The 25,871-nt window shown below is 40.5% G+C and overlaps 1 protein-coding gene and 2 long non-coding RNA genes across 7 annotated transcripts in view; 1 reads left to right on the top strand and 2 right to left on the bottom strand.

Annotated features, from left to right (window-relative positions):
- The window catches only part of LOC105084635 (uncharacterized), a 29,380-nt gene extending 26,569 nt beyond the window's left edge, over positions 1-2,811 (bottom strand). The window contains exon 1 of the long non-coding RNA XR_010384928.1: positions 2,596-2,811. This is a non-coding gene — a long non-coding RNA (uncharacterized LOC105084635). The remainder of the gene's footprint in view (positions 1-2,595) is intronic.
- Positions 2,812-3,408: 597 nt separating this feature from the next.
- The window catches only part of LOC135323362 (uncharacterized), a 172,388-nt gene continuing 149,925 nt past the window's right edge, over positions 3,409-25,871 (bottom strand). The window contains exon 4 of the long non-coding RNA XR_010384925.1: positions 3,409-3,484. This is a non-coding gene — a long non-coding RNA (uncharacterized LOC135323362). The remainder of the gene's footprint in view (positions 3,485-25,871) is intronic.
- MOBP (myelin associated oligodendrocyte basic protein) overlaps positions 12,569-25,871 on the top strand; it is a 42,639-nt gene continuing 29,336 nt past the window's right edge. For 3 of the 5 annotated variants that reach the window (XR_004142382.2, XR_004142383.2, XR_010384910.1), the window contains exons 1-2: positions 12,570-12,709; positions 18,666-18,743. The gene's annotated coding sequence lies outside the window, so the exon portion shown is untranslated. Of the gene's footprint in view, positions 12,710-18,665; positions 18,744-25,871 lie in introns of all 5 variants that reach the window. The other 2 variants (XM_064496687.1, XR_004142385.2) reach the window with 2 other exon arrangements.

The following is a 25,871-nucleotide window of genomic DNA, read 5'->3' as shown; positions in this document are numbered from 1 at the left end:
ACTAATGTCAAATATTTAAATAAAAATGCTGACCATAAAATATAGCCTTCACTGTGGGTTTCCTAAAATAAAGATTCTGTTTTTAACCAAAGTCTTTGTTGGATCTTGGTTTTCAGCCCTGTGTGTGTTTTTGAAAGTTAACCACTGCAATTAAATAATATTCAAAAAGTTAATAATTTATAAACAAATTAGAATCCATGTCATAAAATGACTATGATTGCAACTGGCTCTGCTCAAATCTGTACAAAGACTAATGGCATTTGTAATTAGAATGCAAAATCACACTTAGTGTGATTAACAAAGACACTGCAGATGCAGGGAGATGTAACAAGTTCCTTATTTGCAAGCCTGGATGCCCTGCCTTTCAGTGTTCATTCCTTCTAATCACTGGTTCCACAAGACCAAGTCTGTAGCCTCACACGCGAGGACTTAATTGCTTTCCTTGTGTCACTGACTAGATGTGCACTTGTTTGTAATCTCCAAATGTTCAAGCATAAAGTTGTTTTCCTTTAATAGTCAGAGAATGTTACACATTTATATAATCAAACAGAATGTTATACATTTATATAATTTAGCATCTATAGTATATATAATTTAGAATGTTGCATATTTATATAATTTAGTATATATACACATTTATATAATTTATACATTTATATAATTTAGTATGTGTAATCTGTTCATATTATTTTTAAAAAAGAGAATATTTCTTGGAGCTAATAATAGTCTAAAACAGAGTGTCAGGGTAACGCTTTCCTATAGAGACGTCCCAAGTTTCAACGACTTGCTAGAGCAGAAGCTGCTTATGGGAACAAGGAGGACTGGTGGCATCTGATTTAGCAACAATCACTTGGCTAAATCATATCAAAATTTCAGGGTGACCTGGGACTAGGTTGATCTGGATGGGGAATCTGACTTCCCATACAAGATAGTCACAGACCCCAAGTTCAATGAGGCCCCTCCCCAGCCTCCATTATGTGAAGGAACAAAGAGCAAGGCTCACAGGAAGACTGTCCAGTGGTCTAGACTTAGAGTGGGTCCCCCCAGGAGTAGACCCAGGGACAAGAATTCTTGTACAAACAAGTAACTGGGGAGGTGATCACAGGAGGCCCCCACATGTTGGGGAGTAGGGAAGTGAGACAAGGATGGATGCTTCCTTGAAGAGGCAACTGGGGACGCTGGAAGGCAGCTCAGAACACAGAGTATCTCAACTGAATTACTTGACACGTTTCTCGCGTTTAATGATAATTGTGATTTGCTAAAACGTCAAAAGCTGAAGTTTTTGGTGCTCCATTCTTTGAATATCTTGACTAAAGAGGTCTAATTGATTTTGAACAAAACACAACCAAAATTTAAAGTAATTCACTTACAAAAGTGAGTAGGCCCACATAGTTAGATTTACCAAATAGTTTTTCAAAGGCTCAAACATTTCTAAAATCTGATGATTAACACCAAATTTTGAATGAAAAATGAGCAAAATTAAAAGGACAGTCATTTGATCTAAACTGATAGTCACTTCATGGAGTGATCTGTAAATGCACATTCTGTAACTGACCTGTTGAACTGTCACTTTAGGATGCAGTCTTAAAACACTTTTGAAATGGACATTGATGCTTTGTCAACAGATTTCTATCTTTTTGGGAGTGGGGTGTGGGAGGACCAGTGGCATCACCACAGCACCAACAGTGGAATATAAATGTTTATACACATTTTGTACAAGTTACACATTCATCATCAGTTTTCTGGATAATCTGAGATTCAATACTTAGTTTTCAGGGGAGGGTATAGCTCGGTGGCAGAGTGCATGCTTAGCATGCACGAGGTCCTGGGTCCAATCCCCAGTACCTCCATTAAAACAAACAAATAAATAAATAAACCTAATTACCTCTCCCCTAAAATTAAAGAAAAGAACACCTTAGTTTTCTATTAAGCCTTGGCTTTCATTTATTTGAGCTCTTTGCCATCAAAAGCTTTATTGCAAAATGATTGCCTAATAATTAAATAGCTATAGATTTACAAAGTACTAAAAAATTTTTTTAAACCACTGTAGCAGAAGCCATCAGACTACTCTTTGTCACTGTGCATCTGGCTGGTACTCAAGTCCCCAGCAGAGGCAGCAGCTTGGACACAAGTAGGAACTGACTGTCCCTAGGTCCTCACGCACCAATATATTTATATTCCACTGTCGGCACTGTGGTGATGCCACTGATCCTCCCACACCCCATTTTAGCATTTTAGCAAGTGTCATTTTAGCAAGTGTCCTGAATGCCATTCTTGAAAGGGAGGTGTAATTTAAGCTGCTGCTTCTGGAAAGAATAGAGAGATGGTTACTGGGGTGATTTTTCAGACGTAAGCACATCTAAGTGAGAGTTCCTTTCACTGCATGCGTGTCTCACACACCAGCAGAAGAGGTCATGGCAGAAGCGAACGGACACAGTGGAGGCCTCCCAAACTCATCCTGGCTCATCTAATGTAGCGATTAAAAATAATATTTTGTTACAAAATCAAAATCCCAGACAAGTGATAAACTGGAAGGGACACAGGGAAAAGAGACACAAACTGAGTCTGTACCGGCCCATGGGGATGTTTGCTCACCTGTCAGGCGGGTCACCTGCTACGGCTGCGTGTGAGCCTTGGTGGAGAGAGGACGCTGCTTTGGCTGACATCTCACCATTGCAGCCAGGCTGAAATCTAGAAAAATCCCATTCCCAAGCCAGTAAGAATAAGAAGTCCTTACTCCGTACATTGTGTCACCATCCTCCTGCAGAGCTGTTTCTACTGTCTTGGCTGGGCCCCATCCTTTGTATACAGCAAGCAGATACAACCCACTACACGCATGCTCCCAAGATAAATAACAACTAGTCCTCAAGGAAGAGGACTTGACAGCACCTCTTAAGACAGACATTTGATAGAAAGGTCACTTGGTTCTTTACAGAACGTGCATTTACAGATCATTCCCTGAAATGACTTTCAGTTTCGATCAAATGACTGTCCTTTTAATTTTGCTAATTTTTCATTCAAAATTTGGTGCTAAGCATCAGATTTTAGAAATGTCTGAGCCTTTGAAAAACTACTTGGTAAATCAAATTAAGTGGTCCTACTCACTTTTGTGAGTGAATTACTTCAAATTTTGGTTGTGTTTTGTTCAAAATCAATTAGAACTCTTCAATCAAAATATTCAAATATTTTGAAATATTTTAGAAGAAAGAAAAGAAAAAGAAAATCCCAGAACGTTCAAAGAGATCCTAAGTACATTTGGTTTGCAAACTTTGTCACATATCTTTCATCCTAAGTTCAACTGGTAGCTGGAGTGACCACCTGTATCAGCTAATGGGCTTTATCCAAAGGGAGAAATAAATGTCCTATGTCTTTATGACAGGAGGTCGTTTTGCTACTTAGAGTGAGGCTCCTACCTTCCCGCAGGAGCTGGGAGTTGGGGCACCATCTTCCTTGACGATGTTGTTTCAGAGCTGGCTCCCAGGTCCTGGAGGGAGACATTCCTGGGCTGGAAAACTGGCAAGAGGCTTAGTCTGCTTTACATATGTTTCAAAGAGACAAAGAACGTATAATTACAAGTTTTCTAAAGTAAATGCTCTAAGAAGAAGAAGGGGCGAGTCTTTTATATTCAACAGGGAGAATTAAGTCTCTTCTTAAAAATCTTTCTTAGTTTTAATCTGTATTTTCCCTTACCCGAGTAATGCAGGCAGCCTCCTCAAGGAATGCAAGCTGGGAAAGGTAAGGGAACGTTTTCTCCCCTGGAGTCCCCAAAGGAATGTGGCCCTGCTGATTTCTCGATTTTAGCCTAGTGGGACCAATTTTGGAGTTTTGACTTCCAGAACTGTCAGATAATGAGTTTGTGTGGTTTTCAGCCACTGAGTTTGTAGCACTTGGTTATATCAGGATTAGAAAATGAATATACTAATAAACTCCGTATCACATGATAAGAAATACTATATATACATAGTAAATCCCTATTACATTTTATCCATCTATAATCTATACTGATATATGGAATCGACTAACATATATAACATACATTATATATATGTCATATGAGTGTAGTTTATATGAAAATCACTTGGGAATTATATTTAACCTTTGTGATTGCAAGTATTTTCATCATAGACTGCTGAAGTAGATGACAGAGTTTTGGGTGAGACATTTGACTTAGTAATTGATGTATTAAAGCTTTATGGCACAAATATTTATTACAAATAGGAGTCAGTTCCAACGCTGTTGCCGCTCTACCATTCCCCATGGAGACCAGCTTGTATCACTCAGAAATTGGCTGCTAGTTAGAGGCCTAAAATAACAGTGCTTTAATTAAGATGGGGCCGTATTTTTCACTCTTACAAAGTGACTTCCATAGCTAGGCAACCCAAAGATTGTTCGCATTTTCATTCCCAGACAGGGGATGAAACAGACAATTACTTATAAAGGGCTCGAAGAAGGGAAAATGTTCGATCATTCTGAGTCCTCCCATCTGTGCTCTGTGGCCTTGGTTTTTTATTCCTGTGGTTGTAAGCTGGCCCCTGCGGCTCCCTTTGAAACACCTCATGTTACAGGCGGGAAGAGAGGGAAAGGGAAGGAGCAAGGGTGAGCGAGTCATCTTAAAGAGCCGCCCTGAAAGCCCACCAAGGCGGCTGCCTCCACATCGCTGGACCACCGCGGGTGGCAAGGCTGGGATGTGTGGGTTCTTGTAATCGCTGAGCACATCACTGCTGCAGCATTAGAGGGGCTCTGTGACTTAGAAGGAAAGGTGGAGGGAGTATCAGGGAGGCAATTAGTGGTTCCTGATGCACCATGGCCCCTCCCAGGTAGCCCAGGATATTTCAGATGCTCTGCCCTGTCCTCCCGCTGTCACACCCTGGGTGGGACTGATGCGTCTGGATCAAGGGTTTAGAAAAATTCATGTTTGTTAGCTTTTCATGCTGTCCTCTGTGTTTTTCAAACAGTTGCTCTGTGGGGAGACACAGGGCTCTTCAGAGTTGCTTCAGGGGTTCCAGAGACAAGAAACAATTTTCTGCTAAAAGTGAAGACGACGCTCTTGTGGAACACCTCTGTCATTTTAATGTTTTATACCAGAAATTCTTGAGCATTTCAATGCAAGGAGCTTTCAGGGTTTCTGTAATTTTTTTTCCACAGGCCAAAAGAAATACGTAACAGCTCCTTTTATGAAGTAATTAGGCCCAAATAACTTAATAGGCATTTATGTTCTAACAACTAAGTAGTGATTTGAAAAGTAACACACACATTGAAAGGAATAATAGTCTTTTAATTTTATCCCTGGACAACCACAATTACCTGCTCATGGGGTGTGTGCAGGAGTCAGGTTTTGACGCCATTCTCATTCCCTGTCACGCATGATTTTCCTGCAATTCTTGCTGTTTATCAAGCAAACATCTAAAAATCCACCTTTATAAAGAATATGACATTATCTTAAAGGAACATGGCACAATGTGCTGCTGAAATGGTGAACTAGCTCAAGCCGCTGGCCCACGGGGTGTCAGAGAGAGGTCTAGAATTCTTGTGGTTTTCTTGACATTTTAAGTATTCCATGGCGCCCCATGAAACTGCTGTGCACACCAGAGCTTCTGCAGCGTTTGGGAACCAAGGGTTTCATATATGGAAGTGCTGTGTGACGTGTCACCCGGGATCCTGCCTGGGCCCATCACAGCTTGTTGGCTTGGGAGGAACAAAGCCTGCACAGAGGACATGGAGGAGGGGCAGGCAGGACACGGCCACGAATGCACTCGTGGGTGTGTGCAAATAACATCTTGTCTTTACTTTCCAAACAAATTTATTGTACTTTCTAATACAGCTCTGAACCTGGACAGTCAGTCCCTTCGGCCCTGTCACCATGAGAATGTGGACAGCGGGGTGTGAGACAGGAAAACGCCACCCAATGACCGGACTCGACAGACAAAACCAGAGGAATGAAATCCCCAGCGTCATTTTACTTGGACAGAATGGAGGCCCTTCCTCACAGATAACGGCTGCTTCTGACAAAAATGTTTACTATGTGGGTTTGACCCAGGACAGAGTTTCATTCTGGGATTTCTTTCTATGAAGTGGAAGGACATTGCGTTGTTTACTTCAGATACTGTATGAAATTCTCTCAGTGACTAAATTAGTTCAAGGTGTGGGTTGCCACACTTTTAGCTCTTACCTCCGTCAGCATTATGGTGAAGTAACTACTGTACACTCTGCGGGGAATGATTAAGCATTTCCCCCTCCCAGAGCCCTTTCAAAGCAATTGTCTGTTTCATTCCCTGTCCGGGAATCAGGGCAGACCCGGCCAAGTTTACTGCAAATGCAAATCCACTAGTCACTGGCCTCACCAGGCACTGAACTTTGAGACAATATTAATCGGTGGAGGTGGGTGGGGGAGCTTTTTAAAATTAAATTTTAAAAGAAATTTTATATACTGTATAGCACAGGGAAATATATTCAATATCTTGTAGTAACACAGTTAAAAAGAATATGAAAACGAATATGTGTGTTCCTCTATGACTGAAGTATTGTGCTGCACACCAGGAAAAAAAATGTAAAATTATAAAGAAAAAATTGCTATGTTTAATTAATTCTTTTTGTTTTTGTAACAGAGATATTGGGGATTGAACCCAGGACCTCGTGCGTGCTAAGCAGGCACTCTACGACTGAGCTGTACCGTCCCTCTGGCCCCTTCTTACTGAAAAGAAATCTTGCAGGAGTCCTGGTGTACTCTTAGCCCTGGGAGAATTCTGCCAGTGGAACTGGTGAGGCAGCTCCGCTGAGAGGAGAGAGAACCCAGGGGCAGCAGAGGGTGGTGGTGAGACTGAGAATTCCCACGGGGAGACAGATTTCTCCCTCAAGAGAGGCTGGGACTGGCTCTGTCTCACCGTGGGACAGGATACGGGTCCTTCTCACATTAGACCACACGAGCCAAGAAGCCGGCCTTGGAGCAAATGGAAGAGAGTCAGTGTGAACTTCGGGTAAAAACTTCCATAAAGATTATTTTTAAAAAATGGGCCGTTTTTGGTTTAGTCACACGTGCGCTGCCTACGCTTGGTTATGAATTTCAGACCAACAGGGTCAGAAACCAGAGCTTTAGTTTGTTAAGGGGCAATAAATTAGAGAAGGTAGCTTCTATGACAGGGATCTTGCTGTGTGCCAGGCAGCATTAGTATTATTTTTAACAGAGCTCGACAATTAATTCCAATCTATTAACTAAATGGCAACAGATTACCCAGGATCTGTGACTTTCTCAAGGCACTTTCATGATGAAGGGGAGCAGAATATGACACCCTGGAATGCACCACTTTGGCATGTGAGTTATTTTGATAACAAAATAATCGGTGCTTGGCAGCTTGGTAAGTATAGAACTAAAACAAAGAGAGTTCTTCTTTTTTTCAAAGGTTATTTCCATTAGTAGTAATTAATATTGTTAATAATGAATATAATAGTTCAGTCTTGCTCAACTGCGCATATCCCTTGTCTCTGGATAACTGATAACAGTAATTAGAATCAGGGCTGCCCCGCTGCAACATGCTGATGTCTGACAAAGACCCTCCTGGACCAGCTTAAGCCAGGCCCCTCTGAACCCTCTTCCCAACTAGCCTTGACCTTGGGACTTCAATGTCTGTCTTTGCATCACCCAGTTTTAACAAGAGTCTTGTTAAGTCATCTGAGCAAGAATTCCCCATCCTCAACACCCTATCACCCTGGCTGGATTTCAGCAAGAATCCTGTCCAGCCAGTTTAGCTAGAAATCCCCTCCTTACTCCCAATTTTTCCTCTTAGTGATTTTCCATCCACCAACGCCTCTAACCTGCTCTCTGGCTATTAATCCCCACTTGTCCATATTGTATTTGGAACTGAGTCCAGTTTTATATTGAGGTCTCTTTTCTCCGATTGCAAAAGTTCCTGAATAAAACCTGTTTTTAACACTTTAATTACTATTCAGCTCTGGTTTTCTCTAACACAACACACAGATACATTCTTACCCTGAGTCTCCACTTTTGCTAGAATCCTTGCATATTGCTACCCTGTGTCTACCCTTTCCTTCTTTCAAGGTAACATGACAAGGGGTGAAAGCTGGGGCTGGGCCCAGGAAGTTGAACAGCAGAAGCGTGTCTTCTGCAGACTGAGTTTTAACAGAGCAAGTTGGATAAAAACCCAACCCCTTAAGGAGGGAACATAATGTACATTTACACAGGTCACCACTGGCCAGAACACAATTGTGACTGGGCCCAAGCATAGTAGAGAGAGAGAGAAAGAGAGATTGGGTCTGGAGCTTGGGAACACACAGAAGCTTTGTCTTTGGCTGGCAGCTCAGTCAGTGGGTGTCCTGTTCCTCTGTTTACCATTGAAAGCTGAGGACTGTACAGCTAAAAATCTGTATGATTAAGGTCAAAGTCTTAGAGGAGACTGATTTGCTCTGAAAGTGAGGCTTGACGGGCAAGTGAAGAATCATTTAGGTCTGTCTCTCTCAGATTTGATCAATTCATAATTATTTACCTTGCAATAATTAAATGGCTTATAACTATTTATAAAACTCATTTAAAATATTTCTACAGGAAAAATAACATTGTCATTAATCTTAATATCTCTGGCCTCTCTTTTTTTTTTAGCTTTTTTTTTTTTTAATTTATTTGAAACACATCTTTTTTTTTTTTTTGTGGAGATTCTGGAGATTGAACTTAAAACTTCGTGTGTGCTAAGCCTGCACTCTACCACTGACCTATATCCAGCTGCCTCTGGCCTGTCTTTTATCCTTTTAATCAAAAAACAACTTTTACAACACATATTTTGATACATGACTTTGTGAGGTAGACAGCAATTGTCTAATTGTGAATATGACTTTGTGTATATTTAAGTACTGAGATGTCTTCATCTCGTCAGTGTCTTTCCCACGGTGACTTTCTTCTATACAAGACTCACTCACTTTATACTAACTTTTAGTAATCCCTCTAACAATGTTTGCCATACCCGCTAATCCCTATTATGCTTGACTCTATGTGCTGATATAAAAATAGCATTATGCTTCACTGCTAATCAGCATGGATTTATTTTTAGGACGACGAAAATGTTACAGAATTTGACAGTGGCGATGCCTCCCCAACCTTGTGAATATATGAAGAATCTCTAAATTTTGCACTTTAAAATTGTGAATTTTATGGTAAAATAAAGTAAAATAAAAACAATAGCTGTGTTTGTGGTTAAAAGTGGCAGGTTAACGACACATGCTTATTTTATCTACTCTTTCTTCCCCCACATATTACTCTAATTATAGTAGTAAAATATTTTTAAAAGGTGAAGAATTTTTAAAAAAGTATTTCACTCCACAGGGGCAGCAGAGAATTTTTTAAAAGGTGTTTACCCAGCAAAGAAAAGGAGACACCAAAAGATGAGCGATTATGATACAATTTTGGGAGATAGAAATGAGTGGAGACTCAGCACACTGGAGGAAATTCCATTTTAAGAGAGAACAGAAGATTACAGAAGACAAAAGAAGTAAACGATTATCTGATGTATTGTAACGCTTGAAAAAAAATTACTGACACATACTTGAAGATCTGCCGGAATATTTAGAAAAAATGAGTGGTGATGAAGAAACTAAGCAGATTAAAATAAATAAATGAAAGCGAAACCAACACAATGATCAGTTCCAGGAAAAATAAAATTGTACAAAGAAAGGAAACAATGATAGCTGATCTCCAGGTATGCAGGAAATAGTATTTCCATGTTTATAATAATATAAATACTGACTGATAAAACTACCTTCGGTGGGTGAGGGAAAAGGGAGGAAGAAGTAGCATGTAAGAAAAACAAACCCTCAGAGGAAGCCAACAGCCTACAATAAGTAAGTAGAGAAACAGCTGTTTGTGTACATTATCTAGCAATATGGAGATAAATACAGAAAAAATATTTTTTAAAAGTTCAACCTTAGTTATGATGTCTGGCGAGTGGGATTATGGAGTGGGGATGAGGTGGTAAAATAAGATAAGCCTCTGAATACTATCATAACTTTGTGCGAGCATTATTTTGGTAAATATAAAAAGGAATTAAAATAGTCCTTAGAAGAACAGTGCTGTGTTAGTTTGCCAAGGCTGCCACAGCAAAGCACCACAAACTGGGTGGTTTAAACAACAGAAATTGTCTCATGGGTCTCGAGACTAGAAGTCTGAGATCAAGGTGTCAGCAGCATTGGTTCCTTCTGAGGACAGTGAGAAAAGGGTCTGTTCAGATTTCTCTCCTCAGCTTGTGGGTGACCATCTTCTCCCGTGTCTTCACATTGTTGTCCCTTTATGTGTGTGTCTGTCTCCAAATTTCTGTTTTTATAAGGATACCCGTTCAATTGAATTAGAGCCCACACTGATGACCTCATTTTAACCTGATTATCTCTGTAAACACCCTGTCTCTAAATAGGGTCACACTCTGAGGTTAAGTCTGAAACTTATGAATTTGGAGGGGACACAGTTCAACCCATAGCATGTGTGCATTGTCAATAGTGGTCAAAGTTACTGTGAAGAAATCCTCTGTAATATTAGCAAGTTACTTAATTTTGACCATGATTCCACTTGGACTCCTGGGAGGCCTTGCCCTCTGTGGAACACAAAACTGTCATTCAAGAGGAGTGACACTAATGAGGACGTGGCCTCCTAGACTGTCTTTCTGGGACTAAGAACACCACTGTCTGAATGGCAAACATCTAAATTTAAGTAGGAATGAAAAGAAATGGCTCAACGAGCATTTTGAGGGACCTCCATACTTTGGTTGTGTAAATCACACATCACTCCGTATATTATGGACTAGAAGACCAAAACAGAACTTCATAAAAATTTGCCATTAAGGACCATTGTTGTAAAGATTTGAGAAGCAAGAGGGTCCTTTACTAAAGATGGATATTTACAAGCTACTCATTCTAACTTGCACTTTTTAAATAGCCTGAATTCATCCTTGGCTGCTTTCTGAATTGGAAGGGTATTCTTACAATCACTGCCAGTCCCCGTTTTACAAGATTCTTTAGGGCCAGGACCACAATAGCTAAATTTGATGCAGCACTAAGCATGTGCCAGGCACTGGTCCAACCAGTGTACACATCTTGACTGACTTAGCGCTCAGCCTAGCCCTATGAGGGGGGTCCTGTGATTATCTCAGTGTCCAGGACCTCCGGAGCCCATTCTCTGAATCACCTTACTCTCCTTAACCCTCAAGTGCATCCACTGCAGCACAAGCAAAGCCCTGGCCTCACAGGAGGAGTGAACCAACCAGCATGCATTTACAGCTCGTTACTCAGGGAATGAATGTTTAACTAGCCATGAAGTTAGTGTACAATGAGATTTATACTGGATGTTGTAGTCTCATTGGATTGCCTTTTCATTGTTCCCTGGGTTAATTTTTTTTTTTTTTTTTTTTTTTTTTTGGCATCCACTGAGACATGCACCTAAAAGGAAACTTGACGGCAGTGTTGGAATTTATATCTCACCATCGTGCAGGGAGCTCTGGGAATTCAAGGGACAAGGTTACTGTTGGTTAGATTAATTTCAGAAGAGCCCTGTCATCTTTCAAATCATTAGTGTGTCATTCTACATATATAAAATGAAGTTTTTCAGAAGCACAAGGTTATAGGACCCACAAGATTTAACAGAGGCATAGAATTATAGTGTGATCACCAAATTTTAGGACAATGATAAGATAATGCCAGTGTCTAAGACTGAAGCTAATATTATCATGTCAATTGAATGAGATTCATCATTTACAGAAATCATGAATCAAAAGCGATTTTTTTTAAAGTTTTAATAAATTTGAATGCAAAGGGTAATTGTCACAGAATCTTCCAAATCCAGTCTCAGTTGTGACTAGACTGTGGTCCTTTTATTAAGTTAAGTGTGTGGAGGGTATGAGCGTGTGAATGTTAGACGTGGGCATGTGTATGTAGGTGTGTTAGGGAGGGAAGTGTGGCTGGGTATTTAATCTACAGAGAGTAGGGAAACAATAGGGGTTTATCAGTGTGACTCCATCTCTGTTCAGGGCTTGTGGGGTGTGGTGTGAGGTATAGCAAGGCAGGGTGAGATGGCTGCTGAGGGGCGGTGGTGCACTGATGGAAGGGTGTGTGGTTTGGTGGGGTGAGTTGGTGGGTGGTGTGGTTGGACCTGGTATGTTGGTCTGATGGGGCACAGCTGGTGTGGAGGGAGCCTTTGTGAGGGGTTTGGCATGGGGCGTTGATTATGTGGGATGTAGGAGGTGGAAGACTTAGAATATGCCAGTGTGTGTGGGGATATAGTGTAGACGGGGTGTGCGTGTGCGTGCGTGTGTGTGTGTGTGTATGTGTGCATGTGTATGTATGTGTGCATGTGTGATATGGTTGTAGCTTAGCTTAGCTTTTGTTTAGGTTTTCTTTTGCCCTTTGTTTTGGTCTTTGTTTTTGTCTTTCTTTGGCCTTTGTTTTGTCTTTGTTTCACTCTTTGTTTAAACTTTCTTTGGCTTTTGTTTGGTCCTTCTTTAGCCTTTTGTTTAAACTTTGTGTGGCCTTTTTGTAGTCTTTGTGTAGCTTTTGTTTTTAAGTGGATCTGGGCTGAGAATCCATCAAAAACACCTTGTGTGATGAAAAACCCGGATATATAATCTCTCCCTATATATTCTGCATGTGCATTGAGGTAGCCTCAACCTCCCCCCAGGGACCTGGTGCAGACGTGGAACCTGTTTCACACAACTGCTGCCTGACGGTAAGGGGGTCCCACTGGCTTTCATCTTACTTGGTGTGTTGTTCTTCATCTTCTGGCGGCAAGTGCTCGTTTCTGTATGGGCCATTTCATTATATCCCAGGGGAAATTCGATACACTAAACAGTCAAGGTTGGGAGGAGAAGGAAGGAGGGAGGAAGCAAGCACAGAGGACACCAAGGTTATTCTGACGTGGGCAGAGGGCCTTCCTAGAAGGTTCTGGCCAGTGTTTGGGAATCATCTTCAAACCTTAACCCAGATTCTCCTGGGTTTAAAGCTCTGTGTTACTGGAGCCAGACCAAAAGCATTTATGGGCGTCTTTTTTTTTTTTTTTCCCATTTCTTCTTTTATTGCTTCTCACAATTTGAAAATTATTTATTCTTCTTATCTAAGAACGACTTCTTTCCTCACATGTCTGGGTTTTGGGTGTGGGGGGGTGGAGAGTACTAGTGGAACAGCAGAGCCCAGATCTTGTTAGAATTTTGCTCCCTGTAGATGAGCAACCTGAAATGGAAAGAAGCTAATGCTTTGTCTTATACAGAATCTCCTAAAAATCACAGGATTTTTCAATGTTGTGGCTGATAAAGGAATGAAAAGAAGTGTCGGGGGAATAAAGTAATGAACTTGGCTACAATACTGGGAGGAAAATGGGGAAAAGAACTTTGAATGCTTTGTTAATAAAACAGGGAGGCAGAGAATAGACTGCTGTCAGATATGCGGCTGTGCTATTTTACGTTTATTTAGAATAAAAGGAGAATGCCTTGGTGAGTGGATTTTTAAAATTGCTTCAAATTTACCAAAAAAATTGTGAACAGTATACAAATTTCAGATGTATCCCTGTCACCCAAATGCTGGCCTTTCACCACATTTGCTTTATCACGCTCTCTGTGTATACACATTTACGGATTATTTATTTTTTTCTGAGCCATTTGAGATTTAATTATGGCATGATCAAAATCAGAAAATTAACATTGAGCAAATGCTACTGTCTAATCTACAGTTGTCCTAAGAGTCAATCTAGGGTCACCCATCACCTTTAGTTCATCATGTCTCTTTAATCTCCCTTAATCTGAACGGTACCTGAGACTGTCATTCTTTCTCATGCTCTCCACAGTTTTGAAGAGTATAAGCCCATTATTTTGTTAAATGCCCTCAATCTGGGTTTGGTCTGATGTTTTCTTGTGATTAGGTCAAGATTATGCAGTTTTACAACCCAATCCAAAAATGGGCTGAAGACCTAAACAAGCAATTCTCCAATGAAGGCTTACAAATGGCCAATAGGCATGTGAAAAAATGCTCAGTATTGCTAATTATCAGAGAAATGCAAATCAAAACTACAATGAGGTATCACCTCACACCGGTCAGAATGGCCATCATTCAAAAGTCCACAAATGATAAATGCTGGACAGGCTGTGGAGAAAAGGGAACCCTCATACACTGTTGGTGGGAATATAATTTGGTGCAGCCACTATGGAAAACAGTATGGAGATAACTCCAAAGGCTAAAAATACACTTACCATATGACCCCGCAGTCCCTCTCCTGGGCATATATCCAGAGGGAACATTGATTCAGAAAGACACCTGCACCCCAGTGTTCATAGCAGCACTATTTACAATAGCCAAGACATAGAAAAAAATCTAAATGTCCATCAACAGATAACTGAATAAAGAAGAAGTGGTATATTTATACAATGGAATACTACTCAGCCATAAAAAATGATAAAGTAATGCCATTTGCAGCAACATGGATGGCCCTAGAGAATGTCATTCTAAGTGAAGTAAGCCAGAAATAGAAAGAAAAATACCATATAATGTCACTCATATGTGGAATCTAAAAGAAAAAAAAGACAAATGAACTTTCATATAAAACAGAAACAGACTCATAGACATAGAATACAGATTTGTGGTTGCCAGGAGGGAGGGGGGTGGGAAGGGATAAAATGAGAATTCGAGATTCGCAGATACTGACTGGTATATACAAAATAGATAAACAAGTTTATACTGTATAGTACAGGGAAATATATTCAATATCTTACAGTAGCTTATGATGAAGAAGAATATGAAAATGAATATATGTATATCTATGTATGACTGAAGCATTGTGCTGTACACCAGAAATTGACACAACATTGTAAACTGACTATACTTCAATTGAAAAAAAAAGATTATGTAGTTTTAGAAGGAATAGGCTTGCATTTTAGATCACACGTATCCAGATTCATACTTGGATCTTGAATTGCACAAACTTTAAAAACAAGGTCTTATTCATCTAATTGTAAGTAGAACTTTAAATGAGTACCTAAGATTTTGCAAGAAAATACCAAAAAAAAAAAAAATCTGGAGATTTTACATGAAATTCTCAAGTATTCACCAAAAGTATGGAAAGGCTGTCCTTTAACTATAAATGGTAATTACAATGATATGTACATGAACTTGATAGGCATGCAGTGAAGTATTTAATCAAGATTCTTTGTGTGTTTTGGATTCATGTCTACTGCGTTATGAGTATTCATTTCGTAAAGGTGGTAATTCTTTTCTAAGCAAAATCATCTGCTGAAAACAGATATAGTTCAGAAAAGAGCTGTCCTGAGCAATGACTCCAGGTTCATTGGCGACCTTTAGCATGTTGACAGTGTGCCTGGAGAAGAAAGAACTTTTGTTTCGTTTGTCTCTTAGTGGGAAAACTTCTGTGTGGAGGTGGCTGGCAGTTACCATTCTGGAAGTGAGAGACTTTGACTTCCTAGCAGATTTCCTTTGTTTGGGGACTATTGCTAAAATGAATCTTTTAGATATACAAATATAAGGCATTCCCACCCCCTCCCCAATGAAATCCCTGAAGTCAGCATGAATCTGCATGTGGGGCAATTGACTAACTTGTTATATGATCTCTATAGTCAAGTGAATGTATTATGATTTTAACAAGACTGTTCCCTGGATGAGGTAAATATTTCCTTCCCTAGATATGGAATTAGATTAGAAGTCTGGGGTTCTGTGCCTGGTGCTATTTAATGCTGAGGAACAAAAGTTTTGGAAAGATGTAGCATTACCTATTATGATTGCCTTATCTGGGCCATAGAAGTCACTCTGAAGTTTGAGAAAAAGCATTTTTACTTAAAGGATTGTGTTCCCATGATGAGCCAAGGCTTGGAAGGCCAGGAGAGTCTTGGTGGATGGGAGTTGAGTTGCTTTCCACTGCCTGGAAGTCTCTGGGGCTGGGCTGGGCCCCCAGGATTAGGTTCCATCCTGTGGGCTCCAAGACTGACTTCTTCTATTGCATGTGCAGTCTATTCTGTTTCTGTCATCCCATTTTTACCATTAGGTAAAAACCTGCTCTTAGTGCTTCTCTGGGCAGTTAAGGGACCAGTGTGTTTAGAAATGTACCTGGAATTTTGTTTTTATTTAGGTATGGTGAGGCCAGCAGATCAGGAGATGATGGCCACTGAAAAGATAGTTTGTTATTCATGTTTTCCAAGAGAAGAGGGCATGCCAAGCCACACAGGGCCACATGGGGAAGCACCAGGGGGATATAGAAGGAGTGAGGGGAAAGCATGGGTGAGAAGCCTTCATTGTGTCTTTGTGTATGTGTATGTGTGTGCGTGTGTGTGTGTGTGTGTGTTTGTGTGTGTGGAGGAATGGACAAGGGAGGGCGAACAGGCCAAGAAGGTTTAGGATTGGCTAGTTTGAATGGTTTCAGTGGGCTCTAGGATAGAGGGGCTGTCCTCAGTTGTCTGGGACCTGGCCCTGGGATGATTAGGATTGAGGATATTGGCTCAATTTGTGAGAGCTTGATAAATAAGGTAATTGGTAAGTTTAGGCTCTGGATTGGTTCATTTGCAAATAAAAGTGACCCTCACAGGGGAGTCATTTGCTATCTGTAGGAATTAGCTGGCCTTGGGAGGAGCAGTTTCTCCAGGATCAGCAAGGCTCCAGATGCAAGAGCATCAAGAACACAGAAAATAAGAAAATATAGTTAATATACAATCAGTGTCCACATTTGGAGCGAATGGGCGTGGGGAAGGAAAGCAGCATGTAGAGCCTAGAGGGGCAGCCTTTAAGAGCCAGGGCATCTGATACAGATAGGTTCATAGAATGTGTATCTATTTCTTATTGGAGTAACAAATCAATTATGAGGAGAGAAAAATTGATTTTTAGTGATACACAGCAGTGAGTATAGTACTTTTATACTGCTGTGTAACAAATTAGCACAAACTTAGTGTCTTAAAACCATACCTATTTATTATCTCACAGTTCTGTAAATCAAAGGACCAGTAGGCTTGATACTCTGCTTAAGGTCTCACAAAGCTGAAATCAAAGTGTTGGCTGCCTAGGCTCTTATCTATATCCAAGCTCACTCAGGGTGTTGGCAGAACTCATTTCCTCCTGGTTGTAGGACTCAGGCCCCTGGCCCCTCCATCTTCAAGCCAGCAATTGTGGGTTGAGCTCTTCTCAGGCTTTGAATCTCTCCAACCTCTTCTTCTGTTGCATTTCTCTGATTCCAACTGGAGAAAGTTCTTCTTGGCTTGTAAGCGCTCAAGTAATTAGCTTGGGTCCACCCAAACAATCCAGGATAATCTCCTTATTTTAAGGGCTATAACCTTAATTATATCTGCAAAGTTCCTTTTGACATGGAATATTACATATTCATTAGGTTTCAGCAATTAGAATCTGGAAATTGGTTGGGAGAGCCATTTTGCCTACCAGAGGAGATTTATGATTAATGTAAATGTTGAGTACTTGGTTAAGGTATTTGCCAGATTTCTTCATTATGAAATTACTGTTTTTCTTTTTAATTAATAAGTATTTATTGGGGGGTATATTTTGAGACTATGCCCTCTTTTTCTTTAAACTTTCACTTGCTAATTTTAGCTTCCATTAATGAACGTTGCTTGTAGAAATTATTATTGTGCTGTTTTAGTGGTGACTTTCCATTTCCCTTATTGCTTCTACATTTATTGATCAGAATTATTCTTTAAAGGAAGAGTGTCTCTTATACCCCATTTCTTTATGTATTCAATTATTTATTTAAATCAGCCTGAGTCCAATGACATTTATTTTAGTTTTTGTTTATAATCTAATACTGTTTTTATTTATTTTCTTGCTCAAATGGCTTTGGCCATTGGGTGCTCTTTAGGTTGGCTCCTGTGCCTTTTTGACATGTCCTAGTCTTTTATGAGCACTTTATTATTATTACTTTTTTCATCACTACAATTTGCTCCAAAATCAACTTGTATTTTCTCTGCCTCAGCCTGAACCTAAGCCTGTCAGCTAAGACAACCAATCAGAATTGCAGGTTTTCTTTGGAGGTTCTTTCTGTGCCTAGAATCTTCATGCTCTTGTAAGACCTTTATTTAAGCAAGACTTCCAAGATCTGATATATATTAAGAGAGAATGGGACAAATGGTATGAATAGTCACATAAATCTCCATATTTCATGAGAAAATAATATCGATATTTTGTAGAAGTTCTCAATTTAATGCCTTATCAAAATGGATTCCTTCATTGAGTTTATAATCCAAAAACCACATCTCTTTCCAGAGCTGGAGGGGAAGAGGAGATTCCTTCAACTCTTTTCTTGAGATGCTTTACTTAGTTGTGAAGACTTGCATTTTTAGAGTAAGATTTTGGAATTTCATTCATTAGTATTATAAGCAAAAAGCAGGTGTGTAGAGCTCAGATTTACTAGAAGAAATGGATGGATAGTTTTTACTTAATGGCAGTGAATTGACTAGACGTATAGCATTTTTCCTCTGTAATGATAAGGTGGACTTTAAAAAGTCTGCATGTGATTTTTGTGATTATATCCTTCCCAACCCTCTAACTGACAGTATCTAGATCAAACTTTGTGATCCTTCGAAAGGCTGTGAATGTGAAGCTATGTGTATAATACACTTGAGTTAATTACAACCTCAGTAATCAAAACACTAAATTAACCAGAACACATTCTACTGCTTCATTTTTAGGGAAAAAAGAAGCAAATGATACCCAGAGAAGCTCATCACAGAGATCTATTCACCAGATGTGTACGGATGAAAATACAGGTAAAAATGAATCTTTTATACTCTTTCAGATCAGCATCTAAATTACTGGATAGTGATTACTAGTTTTCAGAATGTCAAAGCAGAATGTAGCAGTCAGCAAAAGACTGAGAAATCAAACTTTTGATAAGAGTTAAATGCTTTAAACCACCACCCCTCAAAAAAGAAAAAATGTTACCAAAAAAATCCACTCCCTTAAAAAAAAGAAAAGAAAAAAGTGTTTGAAAATGATTCCAGGTGTCTTCCAGTATTCTAGGTTTGGGGAGTAGAAATACAAACAAAACATTTCTCTGCATCAGTTGGAGGGTCTACGACTCAAGCCACCCTTTGCTCCCCTCTGGCACACCCATGTACCATAGCGCATAGTGAAGTAAAAAAAGGAGAGACTTCACCCCTTGTGTCCTTAAACTCTACTCAGGAGATTCCCTCATCTCATTGTCTTAACTGAATCCAGCCACTCTTCTGAGAACAAGGCTTCATGTCTGCCTTTCAAATGAGGGCCATTCTACTCTTCAAGGAGCTCCCCATTTGAGAGTGGGGTTGGAGTCCTCCGCACTGCAACTTTCAAATTTTGAAGCTTGTGCTCCTTTCCTTGTGTCAGTCTTCATCTGATTTCCCAGTCACTTCTCTTCCTCGGCTGATAATTTTGTTCCCAGACTCCCCAACACCCCATTCCCTCCCCACTTCAACTCCGTCCATCAACTTAGATGACTTTAGTGTCCATGTGAATAAACTATTCACTACTCCAGTGAATTATCCACTCTGCCTCATCTATCCATTGTCATGCTGTGGAACTTAACAATACTTGAAACTACTCTATCTTGGAATCAAACAGTGCAGACATCCAGCGCCTCATTCACAGCCTTCCTTTTTTTTCACCTTGCTTTGTTGAGAGCCCCACTGCAACTGTTCTTCCACCAGATACTCCTGATTGACTTGCCCCTTCATCTCCCCATCCATTTATGAATCCATTCTCCCCTGCATTCATCAATCACTCATTTCTACGTTTTGGATAGATTGCAGATCTATCACATCAATTGTTCTCCTGCAGATTCTCTGGCAAATCCCAATCCTAGGCGAACCTATATGTCTTCTTCATGTCTGCACTCAGGCTGCTGAAAACACTTAGAGAAAAACACAATGAGGCAGATTGGTACCACCACAAATTCATGGTCAGTGACCTCAACTAGACCATCAGAAATACCTGGTAGCTTGGTCTTCAAATTTCTGCAAAATCTCTTCTCAACCCATTCTATTCTTCTCCAGTCTCCAACTCTCTGCTTCTCAGCTGATAACTTTGCCTTCGTTTCACTGGAAAAATGGGAGCTACCATATAGGAATTTCATACAGCCAGTGTTTTCCCTCTTCCACCAAAGCCAACCCCTTTACATGTGCTCTGAATTCCACCTCCTCAGGCTTTCTTCAAGAATACTAACTATTTTGTCTTTTTCTTATTTTGTTTCAATCTCTTCCTCCCTACTAGACCTTTCCATCAGCACTTATGTATGCCCTCATCTGTCTCATTATAACAAAAAACAAATCAACAAATGAACAAATCACCGCCCCCCCCACCAAAAAAAAAAAAAAAAAAAGCCCCCTGGAAACCATATGCCTTTCTAGGGACCACCATTCTCCTCTTTATTCTCAAATTTCTGGTCTGAGTTGCCTATAGTTTCTCTTTCCAAATTCTCACCTGCTTTTCCCTCCACAAACCCTCTAACCTAAATTGTTTCAGTCACTCCATGGAGACAATTCTTGTTAAATTCACCAGTTATTTCTGTATCCTTTATGTGCTCCTTACAGTCCTCATATTTCACTACCTCTCAGAATCGTTCTATAAACTTGGCCACTTCTATTGAAGCACTCTTGCCTTTGGCTCCCATGATAACTCACACTCCAGTTTCCCTCCTACCTCTCTGGTTCTTCTGTTTATCATTTGCCAATCACTGCTCCTCCCCCTAACCAGTAAATGTGGGAGTGCTCCAAACACAGTCATACCCTCTTCTCATTCCACATTCTGCCACCTAGGCAAGCCCATCCATCCTATGGCTTTAATTGCCACATATACTCCAACAACTTTTGAGTTCTGTCTCCCATCCAGACTCCTTTGAACTCTCCCCTTGATGTCTCCATCTAGATGCCCCTCAGACACCTCAACTCAAATGATCTAAAACTGAACTCATGATGAGCCTCTTCCCTCAAACCCTCTCCTCCAGCAGATGCTCCCACCAGCGACCTAGTTGCTCAAACTGTGTACCTTGTAGTCACCCTTGACAACCCCTTCTTCTTTGAATAGGAGAATGATTTCAATAAAACAGGATAAAGATAAAATATGGTAAATATAAATTGCAAAATGGAGCAAAGATACAGTGGCATTTCATCAAACCGAGGAAGTCTACCAGTGTCCCTGCTATTGGTGACTCAGAGGGTGGCCTTGGACACAAAATTTGGGGAAAGGTGTGGTTGACAATCAGTGTTTATTTCAGCTTGTCCCCGGCCTGGTCTCTTCTCTGTCTCCCTGAGACTGATACCCTTGGAGAACCCAAGGCAGGACCCAAGGCAGGTTAGAAGCTCTAACCATACAATAGCTGTCAGCAGAGCAATAAATCAGCCCATCAGGTGTTTTAGAGTCTCTCTTAGCTCCCCACCATGACTATGGGCCAAATTAACATTTAGGTTTTTCTATAAGACAGTGCATATCTGCAAGATTGGTTTCTTTCTCCAGATGCAGGAAGAGATTGTTCAACCTATCTATGTGTGCATTCGGAATTCCATCATTTTCATAGAGAAGGAGAAACACATGACCCTTATTTCTTACATCATAACCACTAGATTAAGAAAGAGAAATACTTTTTGACAACTTGAAAAAAACAATACTTTCTATGGAGAGACCATTTCATGTTAAAATCTTGATTCTTAAAATAGTTATACTGGGAATCTGACAAAAGCAGCCTGAGTCCTACATGACATCCCAGGGGACAGAAGCACCTGGGGATTTTAAAGGCGCAACTCAGTTATGGTTAATACTCAGCAGAGCAGCAGAACCCTGGAGGATTCGGACAGAAACCCTTCCCTCAGAGAGTTCAAGCTGAAATCACAGACATACAGCCACATTATTATAACATCGACATAGTGTGATGTGTTCACCAACAGAAGTATGTACAAATTATAGCCCAGAGGAGGGTCGGGTCCTTCGATGAGGTGAGACCTTAGCTGGCTTGTTTGGAATGAATAGGAGTTCACTACACAATCATAGTGGGGGAAAGGCATTGCAGGAAAAGGAAACAGTATGTTCATAGGCACATCTTTTGGTCATAGGATGATGTTTCTGTCCTATAGCAGGGCAGGGGTGGGAGGAGATAAAGGGAAAAGGTAGACAAGGACCAAATCGTGGGAGTCTTACTAAGAAGCAATGATTTTGCTTCGTAACCGGGAAGAGCCTCTGAGGTTTTGCGTAGGGGAACTGATAAATGAGGAGATAGACTCTTGCTTTTGGTTCCTTCCCCTGGACTCTCTGGCCCCCTGTCTGTAGAAAAGTATGGAATTATTCATTCACATATAATTCTAGCGCAAGTTCACATGATAAGCTAAAATAGTGTATTTTGTAATTTTAGATGGAAGAAAATAAGGAACATTGTGTTATTAAAATTACATTCAGAAAATTACTGTATTTTTTACATGTTTATCTGGCTCCACTAAAACAAGGAAGATTTTTACTCCTGAAAATTGTGCTAAATATATTACCTGTGTGCTAAGGCTACCAACCTTGGGTCACATTGGTTCCCTTCCCTAGCATAGCTGGAGTTAGGCCAAGTTTATTCAGTCAGAAAGGGCTTTTGTGTGAGTCTGTGAGATAGCAGTGAGGTCCTTGGTCCACTTTAATTTGTCTTCATTGCCCGGAACAAACCAAAGCAATGAGAATTTTCTTTTCCCAGATGAGTTGCCAAATCCAGGACAATCAGGACCCTCTTCTGCTGTTATTTTTTCATAACCTCGGCAAGTCCCCAGATCTGTACTGGATTTTGGCAAGATGCTGCTCTCTGTGGAAAAGCACTCTGGTTCAAAATAAATATCTGTGTGGAGTCTTGCATTACCCAGAACTGGTTTCCCACCAAGAATCTACTATTCAGCATTCACTGTACTAAGTTACAAACATTTTGGTTGCCAAGGAGACAAAAGATTAAAGAAGGACAAATGGATAAAGCCATCCTCACAGACAGCATGTAGTAGCTCCAGGGAAAGTTCACTTCCTACTTGTATATTTGCTGCTTTGGACCCATCAACACGGAAGTCGTTGTCTTTCACTGTGTAAATCTCCTCTCAGAGGAAAGCACTAGCCCTGCCTCTGAGAGGGAATTAGCAAGGTTTTAGAAATTATTCAAGACCTCAAAGGGAGATGGTGACTGCGGAATGAATTTGCTCATTAGTGATAATGGTTCTCACAGCAGGAGGATTTGGGGCTTAGCGGCCTTTGGAAGGATGTGGCAGGGCTAGGTGAAGGAAGCCCAGGCCTGCAGTGGAATCTTTGGGCCCCAGTTTTACTCCAGAAACAGCTCCTCAAACAGCACCCGAGTGCATTCCCCACCTGCAGGAGCCATGGGTTCTGACAGCCTGTAGCCAGGCTCCAGTTGGGTCCCAGTTTGCTGAATGCACCAGCTCCTGTGCCCCTCCCCACGCTCTGTTGGCCGCATTTCCCCCTCCTTTATAACGTCGTTGCCACCCCTCCCTTTTGGGCCAATCGGAAAGGCCGTGAATTGACATTCCCTTGCTGTTATTTTCTCCTGCCTTGAGTGCTACAGCGTTAAACATATTTGTATACGATTACTGGCTTTTAAAGATTCTCTCTTTCTATTATTTGCCCATTAAAAAAAACCGTATAGCTGTTTTTTCTTAAACATTCTGATTATTAAAACTTTATAATTTTATTTGTTTGTATATATTCTTCTCTACTGGCATGGGTCTTTCAACTTGTAACCTCGTGGTGTCTTTCATTCTACAAAATCATTGTCTTTGACTTGCTTCCCCTCCCTTCCCGTCTGCTGTGTTAGAAGTTGCCTAGTGTCAGGATTAGGAATACGGACTAGTCTGCCTTGGCTGGGATCCTGGGGCTCGTATTTTCGAGCTGTGACCTCGGGTGAGTTCTCTGACTTCTCTGTGTCGCGGGTTACTCATTTTGCAAAGTGGGGCTATTGTGAGCAAGTAAGGATTAAATGAGTTAAATACATAAAGCCCTTGAATAGTGCTGGCTTCCACCTCATGACGTGTTTGCCATTATTTTTCTTGTTGGGGTCTTTTGTCTACTTTCATTTTGTCTCTTTTGAGTAGTTCCACCATTTTCCATTTTTAAAAAAATGCCGCCTCTGTTATGAACCATGCTTCTGCACATATATGGGTCTGTTTCCAGTCTCTCTATTCTGTCCCATTAATAACTGGTCTATTTCCAAGTCAATACTCTACTGTTTTAATTAGTATAATTTATGATGAGTGTAGATACTTGGTAGGGCAAAACCCTATTCTTATGCAAAATTGTCTTGGTTTGTCTTGGTTTTTTTATACTTCCATAAGAACCATGAAATCATCTTGTTAATTACATGAAAATCTGATATTTATTGGAATTGCATTAAATTGATAGGTTTATTAGGAGATATTCAGCATACTTAGTATATTGGCTATTTCTTTTTCCGCCTTCCAAGGGATTTACAGATTTCTCTGTGAAAGTCTTGCATTTCTTTTTTGAGATATACTTCTACCTGTAGGTGCTCTATAGTTTTGTGGTCAATGGGAACAGCTTCTCTGTTTTACATTTTCTGATTGGATCTTCCTGCTCTCTAGAAATGACTTTGATTGTGTTATACTGATCTTGGGTCCAGAAGTCTCGTTGGATTTTTCTTTAAGTTCTAACAGTTTGCAGAGTCTCGGTCTTTTGTTTTCCTTTGCATTTTGTACTAGTTAGGATTTCTGGTGCCCAGGTGAATAGCAGTCATGAAAGCATCCTTCTTGGGGTATCTGATTTGGATGACAATGTTTCTAAGATTTCACCAGCAGTAAGCTGTTACTATGGATAGTTTGGTAGCTAGCTCCTTATAATGTTAAGGACATTCCCTTCCCTTCCCACTATGCTAGGAATATTCATCAAGAATGAGTATTGAATTTTTTTTCCACAAGGATTTACACGTTTTAATTTCTGCTTTATTTCTAGGAATTTAAAGAGTCTTGTTGCTATTGAGAATAAAAATTTTTCCCCAGTTATTCTTTTCCCACTCTTAGACTCCCTCTCTCCCTGGGTGTTCTCCTGTGTTCCCTTGGCTGTAAATTTCATCTGACTGTCAAATACACTTAAATTTATTTCTCACCCTCTCTCTCTCCAGATCTCCTGACCCGTGGGGCCAATCACTTCCTTTCACAGCTGCTTAGAGGTTTCATAAATTTCTCAAACTGAACATGCCTAGGACTGAACTTTTGACTCTTTCCTTCCCCATCCCTAAATCTGTTCCTGTGTTAGTAAAATGATTCATCATCTAACTTAATTTGTCTTGGAAAAGTCCTGTTTGTCCTTCCTTCCTGCATGTCCCATTCGTTGCTGGGCTTCCTCTCCTTCTCAGTCTCTACCCTGATCTTTAGCAACTTTGAGGCACACGCCTGTGCTCCCGGTACAGCTCATCATCCGCGCTACAAGCATCTCTGTTTTATCCTGTTTAGCACACAGTAGGTGCTCAGTTAATATGCTGAATAAACAAATGTCCCAAACTGCACCCTCCCACCCCCTCCCCGCAGCCTTCCTCACCTTGGTGAATTGCTCAGTTGGACATTTGCTCCAGCCCTAAGCCTGGCAGTCATCCTTAATATATCCTTTCCAACAAACCCCACATCCAATCCATCCTCAGGTCTCCTAATTTTACCTCCAAGTTCCTCCTCCAGTGCCACTGCTGTAGTTGAACTCCCTCCCACTCTCTCACTGGTCTCCTTACTTTCATTCCTGCCTCCTTCCAATTGATGTTGATAGGAGCCTGAGTGATCTTCAGACAGCAAAAATAGGAAGATTTATTTCTTCTGATCAAGCTCTTTCGATGTCTTCCTATTCATTGGCTCACCTTCAAGGCCCACGTCTCACCCTCCAGCCTCTTGATGCTC

The sequence above is a fragment of the Camelus dromedarius genome, chromosome 17 (genome assembly GCF_036321535.1).
Source record: "Camelus dromedarius isolate mCamDro1 chromosome 17, mCamDro1.pat, whole genome shotgun sequence".
In the NCBI taxonomy this organism is placed as follows: domain Eukaryota; kingdom Metazoa; phylum Chordata; class Mammalia; order Artiodactyla; family Camelidae; genus Camelus; species Camelus dromedarius.
Note: the sequence above shows the minus strand (reverse complement) of the source record. Positions and strands in the feature narration are given on the sequence as shown.